Raw genomic sequence first — 23,678 nt, 5'->3', positions numbered from 1 at the left:
AATTTCATAACTATGTTTTGAGGTCAGAATTTTTGTAAAATTACTTTCAGATAAACCATAGAACACAAAAAGTAAACTCTTTCTCTTACTATGTATATGTGTGATTTATGTTTTCTCTGCTGACATATTTCTGTGCACTGTAGAGCCTCATGGCCAAGCAACAGATTCAGTCTTAAATATATCAAGGCTCCCTTAAGGGAGGCTTGGGATGTGGGAGGCTCTTAACCAACAGTCAGGGCACTGGGGAGTTCAGGAGGGTAATTGATTTGAAGAATAAATCAGCAACTTCACACTGGGGCTGGAAAACAAAGCTTCCCTCAGCATTTTAATAGATAGACAATCATTAATTTTACCCCAAATTACATGCGTGGTTACAATGTTTCAACAGCTGTTGATTAATTGTTGAACAGTAATAATGGGAGCCCGAGAAGACCTTGTTGATAGGAAGTTTGGGAGGGTCAGCAAATTTACGTGGAGCACAGCTGTCCCTTCAAACTTCTAGAAAAACTGTTGGATCGCAGCTTTGCCTTGGATTTCCTCTTACTGGTTATATGATGCATCTCTCTCTCTCTCATTAATTTGGTGACTTATCATTACACTTTTGCATCGTTTTTTGTGAATGCACTTTGCGGTTTTTATATTCCAAGAAAGATCAAAGCGTGTAGACTGGTGCATCCACATTTGTTCCTTAAGCAAAATGTTTGAGCTAAGGAGATCGCTCCCTTGTGGCTTGAAGGACGCCACATGTGGAGGAAGTGTGGGTGCACTACTTTCTGGCTGATAGTCTTTAGACCATTACCCTCTTTGAGGCTTAGTGTTGTACCTTCTTATGAGTAACAGTCTCTGCTTTGCCCTTTTCTGCAGTAAATCAGGAGGGAAAACAAGTGGTGTTTTATCAAAGAAAGATGCACTTAGATCATGCACCAAATATTTCTCTCTCCCTTCCTCTCTCTGTTATTCCAAATGAATGTAAGACCAGACCAATTTGTTTTGTCTGGAAAGCAAAGGGAGTTAAAACAATGTTAAGCTTTCATTATCAAATGTCTTGTTTCTCTGTTTGCCTGGTGTGGCTATCAGAAGGGAAATGGAACTAAATTGTTGTAGTATCTGTTTTATTAGTATTTTTAATTGTTTGTTTTTGATGATTGCAGACATCTACAGAGTATATGTTGTTTATCTAAAGCTGTGTATATTCATGTGTTTAAGATGTATGACATTTTAATTTGGTAAGGTTATATCTGTATCTAAAATTTCTGGATTATTAGAAACTTTTATAGAAATGGAGAACTTGCCTCAGAAGCATATATATATATATATATATATATATATATATATATGTGTGTGTGTGTGTGTGTGTGTATATATATATATATATATATATATATATATATATATATATAATGTTATATATATAATATATATATTAATCATAGCTATTCAACAAGAGCTCCATGGACAGTGCCACTTGAGGATATTTTATGTAGATAACGGGCAGATGTAAAGTGACATAGGTCACCAGAATATTTGACCTTGTGAAAGGGTCCAATGGCTCAGCAGAAGAGGAGCTATCTGCCTTGCCTTAGCCAACAGGATTCCTTTATAACAGAGTTGCAGAGGATACGCTCGTTACCTGACGAGAAGTAAGTTTGTCCAGCTCAGGGTGGACAAAGACACAGGTCATGCCTGCCTCAGCTCCACCTCACTTGATGCGGTCCTGAGGACACAGCAGGGTAATGTACCTGCTTTGTGACTAGTTAGGAGCATATACCAGTAAATGAACAGCTTCCTGGGAGGTAGAAAGGATGCGGGTGTAAGATCTCAGTCCAGCCAATGAAGGGAAATGACTTCCAAGTCCATTTTAGGATAAAATGTGGTATTGGCACCTCTGAGGTGAGCTAATTCTCTCTGAAGTAGAACTGTTGTCTTCAAGCAAATGCCACCTACATGTGCAGAGAGGGAACTCAGCGCTTCATGGCTTCCATGAAAATGGGCTACCAACTGACTGCAGGAGCTCAGCCCTGCATGGAGCCCTGTGGAGTGTGGGCCTCCTTATGCTTTTACCTTTTCAAGTGTTTATTTATTTATTTTTTACGTTTAAGAATAAGCAATTTGCTGTAATAGACTGCAACTACAGCTCTACCACTCTTTTAGTGCCGAGCACATTTTGTTTGAAAGACCTTGCATGTGAAAGCACGTTGTGGAATTCAAGTGAAACCACAAAGCAGGTGCATGCACTGGTGATCTTACTGAAGTCCCTGAATCATTTCCTAATTTGGAACTTTACATCTATTTGTCATTTCCGCCTTGAACATAGGATACTTGGAAAAGACACAGAATGGACACCCAGCTCCAGCCGTGGGTATTAGGCATGTGGCTGCCAGGCTGAGAGGGAGGAAGACTCCAGGGAAGGCTTTGCTTCCTCACTGTCAACACCTGGGCTCTTTCTCCTGCCCACTCTCCTCTTTTCCCTGCCTCCAGCTGTGTAGTATGTTCTCCTGTGCAGTCCTGTGTATGTGGTATGTTCTCCTGTGCAGTCCTGTGTATGTGGTATGTTCTCCTGTGCAGTCCTGTGTATATGGTATGTTCTCCTGTGCAGTCCTGTGTATGTGGTATGTTCTCCTGTGCAGTCCTATATATGTGGTATGTCCTCCTGTGCAGTCCTGTGTATATGGTATGTTCTCCTGTGCAGTCCTGTGTATGTGGTATGTTCTCCTGTGCAGTCCTGTGTATGTGGTATGTTCTCCTGTGCAGTCCTGTGTATGTGGTATGTTCTCCTGTGCAGTCCTGTGTATGTGGCATGTTCTCCTGTGCAGTCCTGTGTATGTGGTATGTTCTCCTGTGCAGTCCTGTGTATGTGGTATGTTCTCCTGTGCATTCCTGTGTATATGGTATGTTCTCCTGTGCAGTCCTGTGTATGTGGTATGTTCTCCTGTGCATTCCTATATATGTGGTATGTCCTCCTGTGCAGTCCTGTGTATATGGTATGTTCTCCTGTGCAGTCCTGTGTATGTGGTATGTTCTCCTGTGCAGTTCTGCATATGTGGTGTGTTCTCCTGTGCAGTCCTGTGTATATGGTATGTTCTCCTGTGCAGTCCTGTGTATGTGGTATGTTCTCCTGTGCAGTCCTATATATGTGGTATGTTCTCCTGTGCAGTCCTATATATGTGGTATGTTCTCCTGTGCAGTCCTATGTATGTGGTATGTTCTCCTGTGCAGTCCTGTGTATGTGGCATGTTCTCCTGTGCACTCCTGTGTATGTGGTATGTTCTCCTGTGCAGTCTTGTGCATGTGGCATGTTCTCCTGTGCTGTCCTGTGTATGTGGTATGTCCTCCTGTGCAGTCCTGTGTATATGGTATGTTCTCCTGTGCAGTCCTGTGTATGTGGTATGTTCTCCTGTGCAGTCCTGTGTATGTGGCGTGTTCTCCTGTGCAGTCCTGTGTATGTGGTATGTTCTCCTGTGCAGTCTTGTGCATGTGGCATGTTCTCCTGTGCTGTCCTGCATGCTGGACGTGTCTCTCACTCTTTCTCATCCATTTTCCACTATGGATTTGTAGTTTGTGTCGCAGGCAGCAGCTAGATTTATTGGCCTGTTGATTTTTCCATACGAGCTCTGCTGTATTTGTCTTCAGAGTCAGTTCCTACCTGTCTTCTTTCAGCTAGGAAAGTCCATCACTTGTGTGTATCTCCTCAATGTGGTGTCTGCCCTACCTGGGTTGGCTTATTAGGTCATCGCTGTGCTCCTCCATGTGCCGGCTATCTATCGATCCGAAGACAGACAACGGGCTCCAGGCTTCTTGCCCAGAGTAAAAAGGAACATGGTCTCCTGCGCCTTCTTCCCATGGCTAAGGGAAGGGCCACATGCTAGCATGCAGCCCCATAGGGAACTATGTGGGACATTGTTATCAGCTGTGGGAACTCTGTCAATAAAAACAAGCAGCACGTGGGTAAGAGCATGCCAGAGGACAGGCCAGGCTTCCTCAGAATGGTGCCTACCGAGAGGCTTATGTCTTCAGATGGAGTTAGCCGGAGTAAGAGGAAGGGGGTTGGAAGCTACAGTGTCTGTGTACGTCAGGATCAGCTGAGAGAACCTTGGCTAACAGGAAAGAGGCTGCTGTGTAGTAACACGGAAGGTAGGAGAACAAATGATGAGTTTCTGAGACCAGGCTGTGGTCACGTGCTGCGAGTCCTGACTATCTGCGAGTCACCCTGCTAATTGCTTGCAATTTGTAAAAGGGGGAGCCATAGACAGGAATGCTGTGATTCCAGGCACTCCTTAAAATGACTAAATATAGCAACCCCAAACTCCTGAAGAATAGAAGAATCAATTAGAGGCAACTGAGAGAAGCATCAGATTTTCTGGTGGAGAGGTTGCACACCTAGCAACCATGGGATGATGGATGTGGGGGCAGAGATGGCTCTGACACCCAGTCTTCCCTAGTGACGAACACTTTTGTTAGTACACGGGCTGAATAAGAAAGGAAAGCAGCTCAGCATCATTTAGATGCTTGGTGTGGATAGGGTGGTCCATTTAATCATCCCAATGCCCGGGAGGATGGCGCTGGGGATTTTGAGTCAGTGCCTATCCTGGGCTGTATGTCAAGACCCTATTTCAAAGATGTACTCACTGTGAAGGCACAGGGGCCATGGATTAGAGAGTTCACTACTCGTTGATAATGAAAGTACCTTTGGTGTGATAACCAATAGCTAGGGAAGGGTTCTGGATGGAGAGAGATGGATGGCGAGAGACTGCAGCAGGAAGCTGGCACCTACAGCCCTGGGACTAGGAAAATTCTTGTTTATTTTGGTGCCCATGATATAAATCCCTGACCACATTTTAGTGATTCTTCTTTGAGTCTAATGTAAATGAAAAACTCTTCCTCCAGTAGGTGGGATGCCCATGCTTCTTGCCAGCCTCTCCTCTCAAGCTCAGGGCTCTGCCAATCAAACTCACCAACTCTAGACATGTGCAGGACTGAGGCTCACTCAGAAAGTTCATTTTATGGACCACTCTAGTTGAATTTCTGTTACCTGGTGGAAACACTCTGACAAAAAGGGACTCAGGAGAGAAAAGGTTTATGTTACTTTACAATTCAAGGTCTCTGTCTTTCATTATGGGGATGTCAAGGCAGCTAGTCACATCACCTTCAAGAGAGAAGAAGAGAGAATAAGCTGCTTGCTAGCACTCGGCTCCATTTCTTCACTTTTATACAGGTTGGGAAACTCTACCTAAGGAAAGATACCATTTGCATTGGGTGGCATCTCTTCCCCACACCAGTTAAAGTAACCGAGATAGTCCACCATAGATAGACACACCCTCAGGCCAACTTGACGTAGACAACCCCTCATTGAGGCTCTCTTCCCAAGTGATTCTAGATTGTATCAAGCTGACAATGGAAAGCAAAATCAGAGAACACCTCTTCCTTTTAGGGTTAGTAGTTGTGTGTATGGGGTTGATTTGTAGAAACAGGGGTGGGAGAGTTGCTGGAGGTGGCTGAAATAAAATTTGAGCCCAACAGAGGTAGAGATAGGGAGAAATTAGAATTGATATTCTATCATGGTATGGTGTGGGGTGTAGTAACTGGCCTGTTAGCCTTAAGTCTGATTCTTTGTCACTCTCAACAATTTCCCTCAACTCTTTTAAAGATATTGGCTTTTGTGGTTATTGATGTGTTGTTGGCTGTTATCTAGATACACAGGACTGTGAGCAGGAGTAGGAAAGAGGAGCCGCAGAGCGGTGTCCTATGGAACATGTAGAAGAACTCACTATGGAGCAGGGCAGCTGTTCAGCATAGCAGAAGGAAGATGCTGGGTGGTTGCGGGCAACCTTCAAGGCCATTTGTGTCTGCTGTTGGGTTGGTGCAAGTTCAGCCACATGGAGGCTGTGGGACCTTGCTTGTGTTTATTTATAACCTCTGGTTTTTTGTTTGTTTGTTTGTTTGTTTGTTTGTGCTCACCACATACAAGAGCAGCTTAAAGTCCTTTACAGAGTGACAAGCACAGAGTTCACAGATAAGTTGTAGTGAGGTGGCCTGGAAGGAAGGGCATTGGGGCTGAGGTGTGGTAGGTTACACAGGGTGCATGTGAAATTGTCTGGGGAGCGATGAGAAAGCTGGCATGGGAGGGAGGGTAGTGAAGCTGGTTTTGGGGATCTTGCCAAAGGCCAGGTAGCCTACAGGGATCAGAGGAACTGATAAACCCAGGGGCTAGGGAAGGGTAGACCACTGAAGCAGTGCACTTGTAAAAAAAAAACAGAGAGGGATAGGAGTGATGTTGTGCATGGGTTAGACAGGAATCAAGCAGAAGATACAGTGTTTGAGAGCGTAGACAGTTATATGATTGTAGAGCAAATGGTTCGGAGGTCACTGAAAAGGCAGTGTTCAGATGGCCCCGCAGACCTTGAGGAAGTTGTCTCAGGTAAGCTGGAGGCACTTGAGGCTGGACAGCCTGTCCTATGCTGAAAGGAAGCTGACTTTGATGGTTGACGCTCTCCAGCCTGCGTGCTGAGACAAGAGTCTCAGTGGGCCACGTCTCCTTCCTGTGCTCAGGCAGCTTGAGTTATTTTACTGGGGCTCCCCCCCCCCCCCCCCCCGTCTTCCTCTGAGGCTTTGCTCTGCTCTGCATGTGCACTTGAGCGGGCCATTCCAGCAAGCAGGATCCTCAGTGACAAGAGCTGTCCTCCATCGTGATTGGCTGATGCCTCACCTCCATCCAGCAACTCTTCTTCCTCTCCCACATCTCCATCCAGACGTCACCATCCCAGGAGAGCAGTCCAGGCTATACATAGGTCACACAGGGCGACCTCTCCCTGAGAGTCTGTTCCCAATGCAAAACAAGTCCCACATTCTGGAATGTTCCCTCTAAAAAAGTCTAAATTTTATGTTAGAGTAAAAACAGATATAACTTTATCTTAAAACAGTAGACATTTGTAGTATTTGTGAACAATACAGGATATTAGGTTTAAATCAATTAGATATTATTGGAAATCCTACTTCCCCAAAATAACTATATCAGCGACATTCATTATTCTAAATATTTGTTTAGCCATGTATAAATTCTATGTAAATGTTAGCAATATAGTACTGAGTATTTTGTAATTTCATGTTTTATTGACAATTATTACTTTACATTTAAGTAGATATACATTGCATGATAAACTTTACTTTTTAAAAAGTTTGTAGTGTATGTGTGTTCAAATATATATATATATGAGAGTTCAGTGGGTATGTAAGTTTGTGAGTGCGAGTGTGTATGTATGTATGTACATGTGTATGAACATGAGAGTTCAGAGTGTATATGTATGTATGTTTGTATACTTGTGTGTGTATGTGTGAGTCCATGTGTATGAGTGTGTGTCCATGTGTGCACACGCCACACCGTGCTTGTGAGGGTTAGAGGACAAGCTCAGCCTTCTGCCTTGTCTTGTGCAGACCGCACGCTGGGAGTGCTGTGATATTACGCTGTGCTGCTGACGTGGGTCACCTTACATGGCTTCCGGGGGTTTGAACTCAGGTCCTCACAACTGCACAGCAAGCATCATATTCCTGGAACCGTTTCTCAGCCTGTCGATCATCTCTATAGGTATGATATATGTAATTGCCTCATGTTAGGCCTTCATATTATCTTCACGCTTGGTTTCATGTAACCCTTGATGAATGTCCCTGTCACACATTTTTAAGACGTTTTCTAATTTTCCTTTTGTGTGTGTGTACTGATTGCACACACAAGTGATTTTTCTACAATACCGTGCACTTTCAGGAAGTATAGACAATTTGCCTTTCCATTTGTTTGGTATCTTCCTTATATTTAATATTGGTAAGTTTTTAAATCTTTTTTTATTAAAAAGGGAAAATAAATATCCCATTTTCACTATTTTAATTCTTGGTACAAAGGGGATACTCTGACATGTTCACTGACCATATATCTTGTCCTGTGACTAAAAAAGTATCTTAGAGGTATTTATTGGTGTTTGAAGGGGAGGACTGGGAATCAAGTTCAGGCCATGCACATATGAGGCAAAGGTTTCTACCGTGAGAGACAAGACTTTGTGATGTGGCAAAGGCTGGTACTGAACTTCCAATTCTCCTGCCTCCAGTTCCAAATGATGGTGTTACAGGTTTTCTACATGCTTAATTTGAACTTTTTTTATGATTAAAACTGTGTTTTTTAGTTTATTTGTCAATTAATCTTGTTGGTATTTTATCTTGTGGTGTAAAATTTAAATTACATGTATCTTCAGTCTATCAATGTTTTATGGATTGACTAAGTATGTATTAATATTTTTTATACATCTAGCATTTCAATGGACATAGTTTGCTTCTGCCTTCATATGCCAGTGGTTTGTAATTGATGTGCCACACAGTAAACACCCAGGGGACCTAATCCTCTGTGGGATAACCTCAAGTATGGCTACAGTGGGAGAAACTAAAAAGAAACACAGAAAGGTATTGGAAAATTGTCACGGTCAGCAGTGAGAGGTGCTCTCTGCTAATCTGGGGGTGGGGTGGGCAGGAGGTTTTAGATTCTTAGGAGGCTGATTTCTCATGGTGCTGACTCTGCCAGGTGACGACTGTGAGGGCAGGGAGTGTGGCTGCTGATAAATTACTCAGCTTTCCAATTTTAAACACATTTATTTTGTGATGACATTAAGCTGGACACTGCTATATGTAGGGTGTGTGTGTGTGTGTGTGTGTGTGTGTGTGTGTGTGTGTGTGTGTGTGTGTGTGTGTGTCTGTGTGTGTCTGTGTGTGTGTGTGTGTGTGTGTGTGTGTATGTTCTCACACAAGGGGACTCCTGGTTTATTGCCATGTCTTAAAAACGCCTTGATGTGTTTTACGGGTATAGGGAACCTATATTGGCAATCGTGTTAGTCACGAGCGCCATGATCCTCAGTACCCTCTAGATAGTGTCACAGACACCTGCCCTGATGGTGATGCCACAGACACCTGCCCTGATGGTGATGCATATTCCTGCCTAGGCTGCTTCATGGTTTTGGTTTAAAAGAAGCTTAGAAGACTGTGGCCATAGCTCAGTAGTGAGTGTACTTGACCAACATTCACAAGGCTGTAGGTTAAATTCTCAATGTCCCCCCAAAAAAATTTAGAGAGAAAGAAGCCTTATTCACTTCATAAGTAGCTTTGGAGGAGACTACAGCTGCAGAAGATACCTTGATAGGATGGTCTATGTCCCAGAAAAAGGAGTGTTACTACTATTATTTTAAATATTTTTTCATATGTGTAAAAGTATTTGCTTGCAGGCATGTATGTATGTGCACTGTACGTGTGGTGCCTGGGAGCCCAGGAAAGGAAATGACAGCCCTTAGAATTGTAGCTACAGATGGTTGTGCACCACCATTTGGGTGCTGAGACCTGAACCCAGATCCTCACATGATCAGCAAGCGCTCTCAACTACTCAGTTGTCTCCTGTTCCAAAATACTGTTTAAAAGAAGCATTTCATGGCTCAGGCAGTTGGCATAAAATTATCTCACTGAGTTCTTATTTCTTAAATATGTAACCTGGGAACGGATATGTGGGGTTTCTTGCCTCAGATCAGCTTGAGCTGTGGGATGAGGCTCCTGACTTTTTTTTCCCCCTGAAGCCCAGGTCTTCGCTCTCTGGTGCTTTCAGGCAGAACTTTTAGGCGAGGCATCTTACTAAGCCGTAACTATCTTCAAAAAACCTTAGAGAAGCGGTCAGAAGTGTGAGCTGTGCTGCACTATCTGTGTCCTCTTGGGATTTGTAGCAGCTGCAGTTCAAAATCAAAGCTCAGCATCGGGGAATTCACACAGAAATTCTATGCTACTTCCTGAACGTTGAGACTTTTTGGCTACAAAATAGAAAATATTTCTCTAAAGCACAGTACTTTGAAGAGTGTGACATGCCACGAGAAACCGCAAAATCACAGTCCCTAGATTCCCTGACGTGAGGTAAGAATAACTCTGGTTGACACACAGAGCCTGCAGAGATGGCATGAGCCACCACTGCAGAGCTGAACTTGTATATTCTGCCTCTCAGAAACATGCTCAGGTTTAAACCTCCTTGGTGATTTCCCCCTTGAGTTTTTTTTCATTTTGTTTTAGAGATAGCATCCTTATCTCAGGCTGGCCTCCAACTCAGTGGGTCACCAAAGATAACTTTAAACTTGTGATCCTTCTGCCTGGATCCCCTACGTGATAGAATTACAGATCTGTGCCCTGGTTATGCAGTACTACAGAATCAAACATGGGGATTTGTACATGTTAGCCAAACATTCACGTGTAGGTGAGCTACCAACCCAGCTTCTGATGCCACCTTCCTCTGGGCTGGAAGACAGAGTAGATGTCCTTAAAATATGAGGGACAGCAGAGCACAGTACATGACAAGCCTCAGCTTTGTTTGTTAACTCTTTTGGACAAATGCAGAACCAGCCTTGTGATGTTTTGTACATTTGGAATCATCTAGAAAGATAACTTCATTTAATTTACATATTCTGGGAATAAGTACATAGGAGGGAAAATGCTGCTTTTCATTTCATTATCCTGTACATGGGGAAAAAAAAACACACTGATGCTGGTACTTGCAGAGCACACTTAGCTTGTTTGATGTCCAATTAAGTTTGGCCTACGTGTGCTTAACATGGATGTTGTTGGTTCACAACAGTCCCCTCTGTTGTGTTTGCTTCTTAGCTTTGAGGTGACAGACAGACAGACAGACATCCTCATGCTTCCAATATAAAAGAAATACAGCTACACTTTCATAGAAAATGCATGGAAGCCTGTGCATTCTGGTATCTATTTGCTCAGAAATAAACTTTGTGATCAAACACGGAGCCCATTGGACTGATTTTTTCATGGTGGAATTTAAAATTCAGACAAATGTTGGTGTTCAGATTTTTCTCTTAAAAAACAACCTTGACAGAAATACTGACAATATCATTTTGGGATAGTATCAGTGTGTGTTTCCACAAGAAAACCTCAGAAAGGAAATCACGTAATAGAGGAAAATAGGCATGGTAGCAGTCTACATTATAAAAAGTGTAAATATATTAAAATAACTTGTACCATCTTTTAGCAATTAATGCCAGAGCCAAATCAAACAGTAGAGAAATGTCAAATTAGAGGGTTTGTGTTTGTCAGTTTTTGTTGGAGATTTTCACCTCCAACATGCCGGTTTAGATAAAGTTTGTGTTTGGATAAAGCCAATTCCAGCCAAAGTGGAGAGGTGGGCTCTGTTATTTAAGGGGAATGCAAAGGAAAGCCCCTCCCCAGACCACAGTGTCAGCCGACACCATGTGGACACTCTGCCTGCTCACAGACAAACCTCCAGACTGACTCACATTCTCAGGTTTTAAACTCTTTTAAGGTTCATTTTTGTATTTAAATTGTGTGTACATTCAAGGGCAGGCGCCTGCAGAGGCTAGAGGTGTTGAATCCGTGTGAGCTGGAGGCATAGGTGATTGTAACCAGCCTGATGTAGGTGCTGGGAATTGAACTTGGGTCTTTGGCAAGAGCAGCACCAGCTTCTAACCAGGGAGCCAATCCTGCAGCCCCATTCACAGGGCTTTATCAGCCACTCTACTGCCTGCTGTTTTTGTGAGAATATTTCAGCACAATGATGCAAATTAAGCCCTAGAACTGTTGATGTCCATGCTCAGCTTCAACGTTAAGTCCTTATTCATGTTTGGGTTTGGTCTGGATTTTATTAATGAGATAGATAGAAGTTTAAGTATGTCTTCTTATTCTATATTTCAATTAACATTTAAATTTCTTTAAAAACTTGATCTGGTCATCCCCATCTGGCTGCTAATGGTTGCTCCTTCCTCCCTATACTATGGTCCCCTTTTATACCCTAAATATAAAATTTCACATTAAAATGAAAGTGTGAGGGGTTGGGGAGATAGTTCAGTTTGTAAAGTGATTTCCACACAGCCACAAGGGCTGGAGTTATATCTCTGCCACCTACATTAAAAACAAAAGCAGCAACAAACAAACAAACAGTCAAATGTGGTGGTATGTACTTATCACCCCAGGACACAGGAGGTGCATGCAGGAGAGCACTCTGGGGCCCAGTGGCCATTCAAATTGCTTTAAAAGGGGAGTCTCAGGTCCCAGTGAGAGACCCTCCTTCAAAAAACAAGGTGGACAGCTTCTGAGTATTAATATTCTGACTCTGGGCTCCACATATATACTCATACACATACATGAACAAATAAACACACACACACACACACACACACACACACACACACACACACACACACACACAGAACAAAACAAAAACAAAAAACACCCAAACTTTTCTTTTGAAATTCAGGCTGGGTTAGGAAGATGAACTGGAGTTCACTTTTTATTCTTCCAACTTCCCTTGCTTGCTCTCCTTGGTCATGGCTTGAAGACTGCTGAGAGTGGGGCACGCTCCCATCCCGCCTCACCTTTCCTTCTAGCCTGGCTCAGTTCCCAAGTGTGGCGAGGAGCAGGTTAGTGATTCCTGAGGACAGCTTTGGGGAGCTCTACTACAACATGGCTGAGGATATGAGTATGGAGAAGGCAAAATGCTTCTTATCCTGGGGGGGGGGGCACAGATTCTTTGATCTGTCTAGTTTGAAGTCCGAATGGAATAACAAGTACATTTATAAATCAGTTCAGTGTGTTTTCTGTAGGAAGCCTGAAGCATTTCATGTCTTGCACACTAGGCACATTCATCCCAGAATTATTTTATCTGCCTTAAAAAAAATCATCCCAAAATATTTCAAATGAAAACTTCCAAGACATTAAAAAGTCACATGAAGAGTTGGTGTCAGTGCCACTCTCCAAGAAATACTCTTTTACTTACTGTTTGATCCCTAGTTCAGTGCTTTCTCCCCATCTGGCAGCTGTCACTTAGGCAGATGGACACCAGCTGGGAGGGCAGCCTGTGTGTCTTACCCCCTGGGCGCATCGGGCTCCAGGCTCCAGCAGACCTGATGTGAAAGTGTACAGCATCATTCCACAGGCTGGCTGGCCAACTTCTATGTTGGTTTGTCACCACCCAAGAGCCTCCTGAGGGATCTCCATGATGAATTTGGGATGTCCTTAAGTGACAGTTTGCTGAGGTCATGGCTTCCTCACACATGACGATGTAGCTAGTGTAGTTCCCTAGGCCAAGCCTCCCAGTTAAGAGGGCAACAAGCTTGCCATGAATCAGTGAGGTACAATAAAGACATGAGTCTTTGAAAGAGAGATGGACGTAGGCAGGAGTGTTGTTGTTACTGCTGCTTTTAAGGCAGTATACCCCTCTTGAAGTCCAGACAACAAAAGTTGATAGATGTCTGAAGAATAGGATTATTCTACCCCAAAAGATAGGCTCATAATTTCACGGTCATTTTCATGGAATTATGTAAGTAAGAATTTTAAACAACGTGAAGCAGTGTTAGTGAACTATGAGCATCTTGTTTGGAATACAGGCTATGTGCAGCATGAAGGAAAGCTCCTGAAGAGATTCCTACATTTTTCAAAGACCGTTCGGGGGCTCCAAGTTCTTACTGCCATTTCCTGTGAGGCAGTAACTGTGCGACTGTTTCATGGAAAGCCAGCTAGGGAACTCACAGCCCCCAAGCCTCAGGGTCAGCCAGAGGAGAGAAGGCTCTCCCAAGCTCTCTCCTCGCATCAACTCCAGGCATTGCTTTGCATTGCTTTCTTTCTTTCTTTTTTATTTATCACAGATAGACTTTCAAGGGGGAGTGGGACAGAATAAAGCTAAAAGACAGATTAGCCATTGTTTGTATATTTGCATATTTCTCCACATAGGAGCAGGGATTCTCACAGAAGCTTACATGTAAAAGAAAGAACAAACACAGCTGGTATTTGTCTGAATTCAGATCAAACAATAGGCAACGCTCATATGCATACCCACACGCACAAATACTTGTGTGTGTGTGTGTGTGTGCACGCGTGTGTGTGTGTGTGTGTGAATGCTGTCTTATTTGCCATGTCATTTTGTTTTAATACATCTACAATTTATTTTTGATAGTTATTTATTTTTTATGTGAATGGATATTTTCCTTGCATCTATGTATGTATATCACATGTGTGTAGGGCCAGTGGAGGCCATATAAGGGCATAAGATCTCCTGGAATTGGAGTTATTAGGCAGTTGTGAGTCACCACGTGGGTGCTGGGAATCTAACATGGGTGTGCTTGAAGAGCTGCTGGTGCTCTGAACTGCTGAAATATCTCTCTTGCCCCATATCTTTATAACTAAGTGGCCACTCACATTTCAGCTCATGGATAAACCATGTTTATTTAAATTCTTTGTGAGTTTGTTTCCTGTTTTTGCAAAATTATAAATAATATCTCAAAATAAGATACATTTTTGTTAACTTTTAAAGACATTCTTGAAAATTTAATTCTTAAATATGGAATTTGGGGCCTCGGGACATGTACACTGGAAAGACCTTGTGTTCTGTGAAATTTCCTAGGAAGGGCAGGTCCTGCAGTGACGCACCACCATGGAACGTGCTCCATCTCTGTTTCTCTCCATGTTGGCCTGTGTGCTCTTTCATCTGCCTTTGGCCCTTGGCCCTGCTATACAGCTTTGGAACATTTTGGTAACATTCTTTTTGACCTGATCCCAGGTTGACCGTCAGTCATGAGGTCTGGCCTCAGTATGTGCGCATGTCCAGCCTAGGACTTGATAAGAATACTTTCCCAGATGGCAGGGCATTCATGCAGAAACAAAAGCACTCTTTTACTCTTCTGGGTCATGGCTGCAGAAGTTGATTTAAGATGCACCTCGGCCTCACTGATCTTCTGCTTCTTTGGATGTGGCCTGGATGGATATTTCATATGACTGTCTCTTTCCTTCCTCTTACCTGGCCTGGTTTAGCTTTAGACTTATTTGAGTTAGTGCTTGGAGATGACTTGTCATATAAATTATATCTTCCAGGACAGCATAAAGGATGTCCAGTGTTGTTTCCTCACCACCCCCAGCACTTAGCACACTGTCTGATGTTCAAACGCAGCCGGGTGAAAGCGTGACCGTGTCGGTGGCCCCCTGTCTTGTATGAACCGTGTGAAGCAAATGCGTCTGAAAACACTTTACATACAAGACACGGTTCTGAAGTATAATATGTTGTGGCCACAGTTCGAGCTGGTGGACCTTAAACATATAGCATGTGAGCATCAGATAGAGCCAGAGGTGAAAAGGCAAGTACCTCGTCCTCACCAGGTACTTCTGCTGCTGCTGGCTGCCGTGCACCTCAACAAGAGGTTCGAACATGGTTGTCTTCAGGCGCCTCTCTCTATCATCCCGCTCCAACACTGGAGTATTTGCTGAAGCAATTTAGCAGTTTCTACATGCACCTGAAGTTTTCTAATGTGGACCTAGCTATTAAAGATGATTACACCCCCCTTGCAAATGAGAAGAGTGCAGCTTGGGATGGCACATGGCCTTTCTGAAGTCACAGAGAAATGGAGCCCGGAAGAAGCACATGTGTAGTTCTGGTGTACTGGTGACAGTCAAGTCACCTCCATTTCTTTTGCACTGCTTTGATTTAATGGATTAACTAACAAAACTAGAAATTCTAAACATGTCAGTCATTCAACTATAAGTTTGCAGAATAAATACAGTTTCTGATAAGAACATTCACTCAGGAAGTCACTGAACATCTGTTTCTTGAATGCACGCTTGCTACCAGGTACCGGAGGCATTCTCTGCAAACTTAACATCCCACAGGAAAAACTCCTTATTGTCCTCCCTTTCAAAACCAAAAAACAACCACCACATGATGCCACACACCACCACCACCACCACCACCACCAGTGAAAAACAAAACCCTGGTTAATCCGTTTTGTCCTATTGCTTTAAATTTTCCAGTTCTCATTCTGTTTTTTTTTTATGTTGTCTGTTATTCTAATTTTCTCATTATAAAATTCACTTGTAACTCTTTCAAAAAGCATCTGTCAATCAATAATATTTTATGCCATACATACATAATACATGCATGTATTCAAGCTTGAATTTAAAATGCCTCCTATGGTCTATGAATTTAAACTTAGGGGGTTGGTAGACCAGTAGTCTAGTTGGAGTTCCAATGCCATGTAACCAGAGGAGTGTCAGTACGTGTAAAAGGAAGGAAGGTGATGACCTTGGTGTAGAGCTGTTGGTTTGGAAGCCATCAGACACTCAGATGAGTGCTTTCACCAGCAACTAGATGCACACAATTTTGAGAACTTGCCTGGAAATGAAAATTTAAAGTTATAGTAGGAATAAGATATAGTTGAGCCCCTCCATGGAGGCTGTGTGTTGTAAGGAAAAGAGAAGAAAGCAGACAGAGATCTGGTAATACAGAAAAGGCTAGGATGCAAGGAGCACTAGGTGTGGGTCAAAGGTCAGTAGACATGTAAAGACATGAAACACTACAGGATAAAACACCTGAAACATCCCAGGGAAGGACTTTCTAAAAAAGTGGATGTTGGGAGACAAAAGAGCAAGAGTGGAAGAGAGGCGAGTTTAGAATCTTCTTGTAGGAAATTTGGTATGATCTTTAGGTGTGCCATTAGGTAGGATAGTGAACAATTTCCCCAAAATACATTTCTCATTTAAATAAATGTCCCATTTCCCCTTGTATATGTGGTTTTGGAGCAGTCATCAGAAGTCAATAATTTTGTTTCTCACCTTCTAAAGATTTACATGGTGTTAGCTATAAAACAAAGCCTTTTCCAGCCCTAGAGAACACTTCATAGTCTGTTTGTATCTTGTGGTCCATCTGCCTAAACACTTATTTTACTGTGAAAACAAATTGTTGAAACAAGTCATTATTTAATATAGACACCAATTCCAGCCACAACAGAGATGCTATCTTAGTGTGAAGACAAACATGTTTGGGCAAACTTGTTTACCAGCAATTTAGATACACTATTTAGATAAAACTGGTTTACAAATCATAAGCCCTCTTCATATTCTTGCATGTGGTTGGCAGCGCATCTCCAGTACCACACTACTGATGGAAATTGCCTTGAAAATATTTGTACATAATGTTTATAGAGTCTAAGAAGATTTGAGCCACTGTGTTGCCAGTGACCGGAAGATAAAACTGTGACCAACACATGGGGAACGGCTCACTCAGAGCTTGGAGTGGATATCATATTGGGTCACTCTTCCTTATTTGACAATGTGGTTTTATAATTTAGATGAGAATGAGTAAAAGGAGCTGGGGACATTGAATTGATAGTAAAAATCAATGTGTTTCATATATTTTGTGAAGTAAAAATAAGTGATATTTGTCTGCTCACAGACTTCTGCTTGAATGTTTGGAATCTATCTTGGATGAAAAAGACATTAATTTAGGAGGCTGAGTCTCTTAGAATCTGAGACACTAAAACTATATAAGACAAAAGTTATGAAATTAGTAGTTAGAGAAAGATGCTCTCTCTGTCTCTGTCTCGGCTCTGTCTGTCTCTGTCTCTGTCTGTCTCTGTCTCTGTCTCTGTCTCTGTCTCTGTCTCTGTCTCTCTCTCTCTCTCTCTCTCTCTCTCTCTCTCTCTCTCTCTGTGTGTGTGTGTGTGTGTGTGTGTGTAAGGACAACCTCCTGAAGTGTAGTTAGTTCCTCAGCATTGTCCACCTTTATGTTATCTGTTAGTTTGTTTTGAGTCAGGGTCTCTCATCTAGTAGGCTAGGGTGCCTGAACCCGTGAGCACCAATATTCACAGTACTGGAAAGTCCTCTTCAGATAACCAGGGGAGAAAGGTGAACACCAATCCAGATGCAAATCCTCCCACCAACAATGGTGACCTACCTATAGGATACAATGGCACAATATTGGCACAGACATTGTAGGAGGAAACAGCCACTATCTGATTAGATTTAAGGACCACTCTATGAGATGGGATCCATGCTTGATGCTGGGTGAGTGCCAAAAGCCTGAAATTAGATAGGTCATGAACCTAGAGGGAAACCAAATACCATTGTTCTGCTAAAAGGAAGCATAAGAATAAAATAATTCCTGGCGACAGACATTCTGCTGCCCCCATTGGTCAGTGTCTTGCTGAGCAATCATCAGAGATGTTTCTTCTGTACTCTGTGGGAAGTAATAGAGAGACTAACAGCTGCATATTGCATTTAAAAAAAAGCGAGAGGTTTTGAAGCTCTACGTCCTAAATGGGATGTCTTCATCAATACCCTCCCCCTAGGGCTAATGAGAAATACATGGAAAAGGGCCTGGAGAGATGGTTCAGAGGTTAAGAGCACTGACTGTTCTTCCAGAGGTCCCGAGTTCAATTCCCAGCAACCACTTGGAGGCTCACAACCATCTATAACATGATCCGATGCCCTCTTCTGGCATGTAGATGTACCTGTATATATAATAAATAAGTAAACAAATAATAAATAATAAATAAAATCTTTTAAAAATGTGTGGAGGAGATGGAAAGACTGTTACAGCTAGAGCAGGTAGAGGGCATCAACATCTACTCTTAATGAGGATTTCCTTCAGTTGTTAGTGATTTCCCAGCACATCTAGGATATAGCAGATTAAGATGACAATGCAGTAACATTGATTTAGAAATGCTGAGGGCTATATTGTTATTTCTGCTAGATTATTTTAGCTCTCTATACCTGTGTGTATGAAGTTATAGCAAAAGTTAGACACAGTCATACATTTTAGGATAAATTCAGGATAAGTTCTGAAGAGCTTAGGTGGGGCAGAGACTTAGAACTGACTTCAGCTTGTTCAGAGTCAGCCCACTAGGCAGAGCAAAGTTCATGCTGGTCGTACTTTGTCCCTCCCCCTCGGCCATTCACCACCTCCAGTCTCAGTTGGTCCAGAGCGTTCTTGAAAGGCTGTGGCAAAAAAAAAAAAATCCCTGCAGCTCAGCTTTCAGCGCTGCCAGGGAGGCACCCCTCTGCTTCTGTGGTTTGGTCCGTGCAGTAGAGTGCACCTGCCAAGTGGTTTGGTTTCCTCAGTTATCTTAGAGCTGGTGCTTAAAATGCCATCACGCTCACTCTTGCAGCAACGCCTGGTGTCTCAGGACTGCCTGCTCCATTATCGTTCAAAACTGTTTATTTTTATACAGCTGAAAATTAAAATAAGCTGCTACTATGTAGTGTTTTATATAACAAGTATTGCTAACTGGGTAATCAAAAATCTTTTTTGAAGTGTACTACTGTTTTGCTGAGCAATATATAATAACTTTCCTTCCATGTTCACACAACACATACACACACACACACACACGCACAACTCATTATTTTCAACATCTATGTGTGTATTAAACTTTTAGCATGTATTTTTGTGTGTATGGCTTGTTTGTTTGTGTGTGTGTGTGTGTGTGTGTGTGTGTGTGTGTGTGTACATGTGCACACACACACCATGATATGGAAGTGGAGGTCAGAGGACAACTTAAAGTAGCCAGTTATCTTAGGGCTCAAAGTCACTTTTCTTCAGTAAGTCATCCTGCCAGACTTCAGCGTACACACACACACACACACACACACACCAAAATAAATAAAATAAATAAATGTTTGTTTAAAAATAAGTGTGTGTGGAAGCACAACTTTTCAGGGCTTAGTTTTCTTTTTCCACTCTTGTTTCTACTGCTGCACTGTGTTCCCCAAGTTTGCTGGCCTGTGATGCTGCAGCCATTCGTTGTCTCTGCCTTCCATCTTGCTGTAAGAGGACTGGGGCTACAAGTGCCCATCTTGCTGTAAGAGGACTGGGTCTACAAGTGCCCATCTTGCTGTAAGAGGACTGGGGCTACAAGTGCCCATCTTGCTGTAAGAAGACTGGGTCTACAAGTGCCCATCTTGCTCTAAGAGGACTGGGGCTACAAGTGCCCATCTTGCTGTAAGAAGACTGGGGCTACAAGTGCCCATCTTGCTGTAAGAGGACTGGGGCTACAAGTGTCCATCTTGCTGTAAGAAGACTGGGGCTACAAGTGCCCATCTTGCTGTAAGAAGACTGGGTCTACAAGTGCCCATCTTGCTGTAAGAGGACTGGGGCTATAAGTGCCCATCTTGCTGTTACTGGGTCTACAAGTGCCCATCTTGCTGTAAGAGGACTGGGGCTACAAGTGCCCAACTTGCTGTAAGAGGACTGGGGCTACAAGTGTCCATCTTGCTGTAAGAGGACTGGGGCTACAAGTGCCCATCTTGCTGTAAGAAGACTGGGGCTACAAGTGCCCATCTTGCTGTAAGAGGACTGGGGCTACAAGTGTCCATCTTGCTGTAAGAAGACTGGGGCTACAAGTGCCCATCTTGCTGTAAGAAGACTGGGGCTACAAGTGCCCATCTTGCTGTAAGAGGACTGGGGCTACAAGTGTCCATCTTGCTGTTACTGGGGCTACAAGTGCCCATCTTGCTGTAAGGGGACTGGGGCTACAAGTGCCCATCTTGCTGTAAGAGGACTGGGGCTACAAGTGTCCATCTTGCTGTTACTGGGGCTACAAGTGTCCATCTTGCTGTTACTGGGGCTACAAGTGCCCATCTTGCTGTAAGAGGACTGGGGCTACAAGTGCCCATCTTGCTGTAAGAGGACTGGGGCTACAAGTGCCCATCTTGCTGTAAGAGGACTGGGGCTACAAGTGCCCATCTTGCTGTAAGAGGACTGGGGCTACAAGTGTCCATCTTGCTGTTACTGGGGCTACAAGTGCCCATCTTGCTGTAAGAGGACTGGGGCTACAAGTGCCCATCTTGCTGTAAGAGGACTGGGGCTACAAGTGTCCATCTTGCTGTTACTGGGGCTACAAGTGTCCATCTTGCTGTTACTGGGGCTACAAGTGCCCATCTTGCTGTTACTGGGGCTACAAGTGCCCATCTTGCTGTAAGAGGACTGGGGCTACAAGTGCCCATCTTGCTGTAAGAGGACTGGGGCTACAAGTGCCCATCTTGCTGTAAGAGGACTGGGGCTACAAGTACCCATCTTGCTGTTACTGGGGCTACAAGTGCATGTTCCCCACATCCATCCTTCATGTGGGTCCTGGATGGTGAAACCAGGCTCTTAGGTACACCCGGCAAATACTTTACCCACAGATCCATCCCACTGGGCCTCAATAAACAGATTTAAATTCTTCTTTGCCAGTGGTGACTATCACATTAAAAAATTTGCTGTTATCATTACTATTGTCGGTTTGCCATACTAAAAATGCTCCAATAAATATTCTTATATGTGCAGCTTATGTTTACCTGTGGTGATTAGCTTTTAAAGGAGAAAACAAGTCAAAGAATATTAAGTATCATTAATTTTAAAAGATATGCCTAGACCATTTTCAGAAGAAGCTGTGGTAATGGCCTTATCTACTAGAAATATGTGCGAGAGCAGCCCCTGATCGTTGCCAGGGCCAGAAGTCGGTTCTTTATCTAAATGTTGAGCCTCCTGTGCTTAGGACAGGCTCGTACCTGGAGTGGTGACCCAATCATCATTTTGGTATTCCAAGGCTGCATTTTCCTTTTTGCTCATGAAATAAAAATATTTTTTAAAAAGCCATATGGAGATTTCTGTACTTCACTCAATATAATTTCATAACTACGAACTGAGATTAGTTTCCATGCATAAGATATTAGAGCTTATCTATGCCTTTCGAGTAGGGATGGTTTTGAAGCTTTTCTTTCTCTCACTCCAGTGCCATTGGTCCCTCTGTCCTGACTTTCGTTGCTATCACAACTGAGAATTATGTTGTTTTGTAGAGAAAGTGTTTTAGTCATCATTATTTCATACTTATTGACATAAAATGGAAAAGTAGTAGTTAAGTCAGTAACTGCCTAGGGTATTTCTGGATTCTGTACTTCTGACTTCCTCAATAAAGCTGTTGGCATATTTCTGGATTTGCTTTGTCATCTCCGTCATGTTATTTCCTCGTAAAAGTTTTTCATTGGAAAATGTGTAGATCCCTTTAATTCATGTTTTTGATATAACCTAATTATTTCTGATTTATATATATAAGCCAAGAATGCTAATCTGGACAGCAATCGCATAATACAATTCATGCCTGGAATTTTTATAGATGCCATCTTAGATGTTCTCTCTTAACTGTGGTCCTGTGACAACGGGATGAAGGTGTTATTCTTAGAATTTTACTAACTTAGAGTCTAACATTTCCAAAGAGACATTAAATGCTTCTTCAAAGACACACAAGCCAGTAGCCACCAGAGCGAACCTTCCGGCATGTGCCCCTGCACCTGAGTGATCTCTTGTCCAACACGGCCTTTCAGAATACCAGCTGTGCTCAGGTCTCTGAAATATATCAGTGTAAACAACATTTAGTTAAACAAGTAACTTTCCCATCTCTAGGCCGTGTGCCATGTGTTGTGTAGTTTTAGTTAAATTTGTATTTGATTCATATAAGAGAAAAATGAATTTTAAATGTGTGCAGTTCTTCTTGGAAAGAAAGTCAGTTCTACAAAAACATGAAGTTCAAAGGAGGGTAGTATAGGAAACCTTCATGAGATGTGAGGCCTTCCTAGAAGTGATTAATTATTGTCATTGTTTTTTTTTAAATAGGTCTAACCTTGGAATCTGTTGTCCTGGAGCTTGATATGTGGCCTAAGCTGACCTCAAATGTGTTTCTACACCTTCAGCCTTCTGGGTGCTGACGGCATTCACGATCCATCTCCCCCTGCAAACATAAATTTTTAGGGAAAAGCAGTACAAGAACAACTGTAAAAAAATTGCCGAGTTTACAAAATTCTGCTCTCTCATATATGTGCATACGCACTTTCTGCCTCTGTTCTGTTCTCTTACTGGTTAGGTGGGTGGGCTGGCTACCATCGTTTATGACAATTTGAAACAAGCTAGAGTCATTTTAGAAGATGGAAATTCAATTGAGAAAATTTCCACACCAGACTGGCCTGTAGGCAAGACTGTGGTACATCTTCTGAGTTGATGACTGATTGAGAGGGCCCAGCTGACATGGGCAGTGCCATCCCTGGCCTGGTGGTTTTGTGTGCATAAGAAAGCAGGTCGAGCAAAGCCACGGGGAGCAATCCAGTAAGCAGTATTCACCCATGGCCTCATCTTTAGTCTTGACCTCAGGCAGGGTTCCTGATGTGATTTCTACCATGACTGTCCTCAGTGGTAGACTATTACCTGGGCATACAATTGAACAAACAAACAAACAAACAAATAAACAAACAAACTCTTTTCCCCCCAACTTGTTTTTTGGTCATGGTGTTTAAACTCAGCAATAGATGCCCTAACTAAGATACTCGGATCCATCTGATACACTCATATATTCAATTATTTTTTTTGTAATGTGTGTTTTTAGGTGCAGTGGCCACTAGGAGGGCAGCATGTTTGGCATACAGAAGACTCACCATTAATGTCTCCCGGTGTTTCTTCAACTCTCAAAGGTAACTCGTTTTAAGATTTGCCTGCAGATTACCAACTTAAGAGATCAGGTGGTGAGTGAACTTCCTCAAACCTGAGATAGATTTTCGGTATTTCGAGGTTATTCGTTTTTAGAGCTGTTTCTTTGACCCCTTTATATAAGATATATTTATAGAAAGAAGATCATTTAAGCAAAGCAAAAATGTGTATTTTTTTTGTTTATTATTCAATTGTACCACACTTGCCTGCAAACACTTTCCTGTATGTGGCTGTTGTGTTCTTTGTGACAGCATTGGATTTCTTTTCCTGTTTAACTAACAAGGGCAGAAAGAGTGGATCTGTTTGGGCTTCCTGCGTTTCTTTGGTCTATTTTTCTTTTTTTGCATTTTGGCTTTGGTTTCAAATC

Source organism: Acomys minous (assembly GCF_964271855.1).
Source record: "Acomys minous genome assembly, chromosome: 15".
Lineage (NCBI taxonomy): Eukaryota > Metazoa > Chordata > Mammalia > Rodentia > Muridae > Acomys > Acomys minous.
This window is presented reverse-complemented; position numbering follows the sequence as displayed.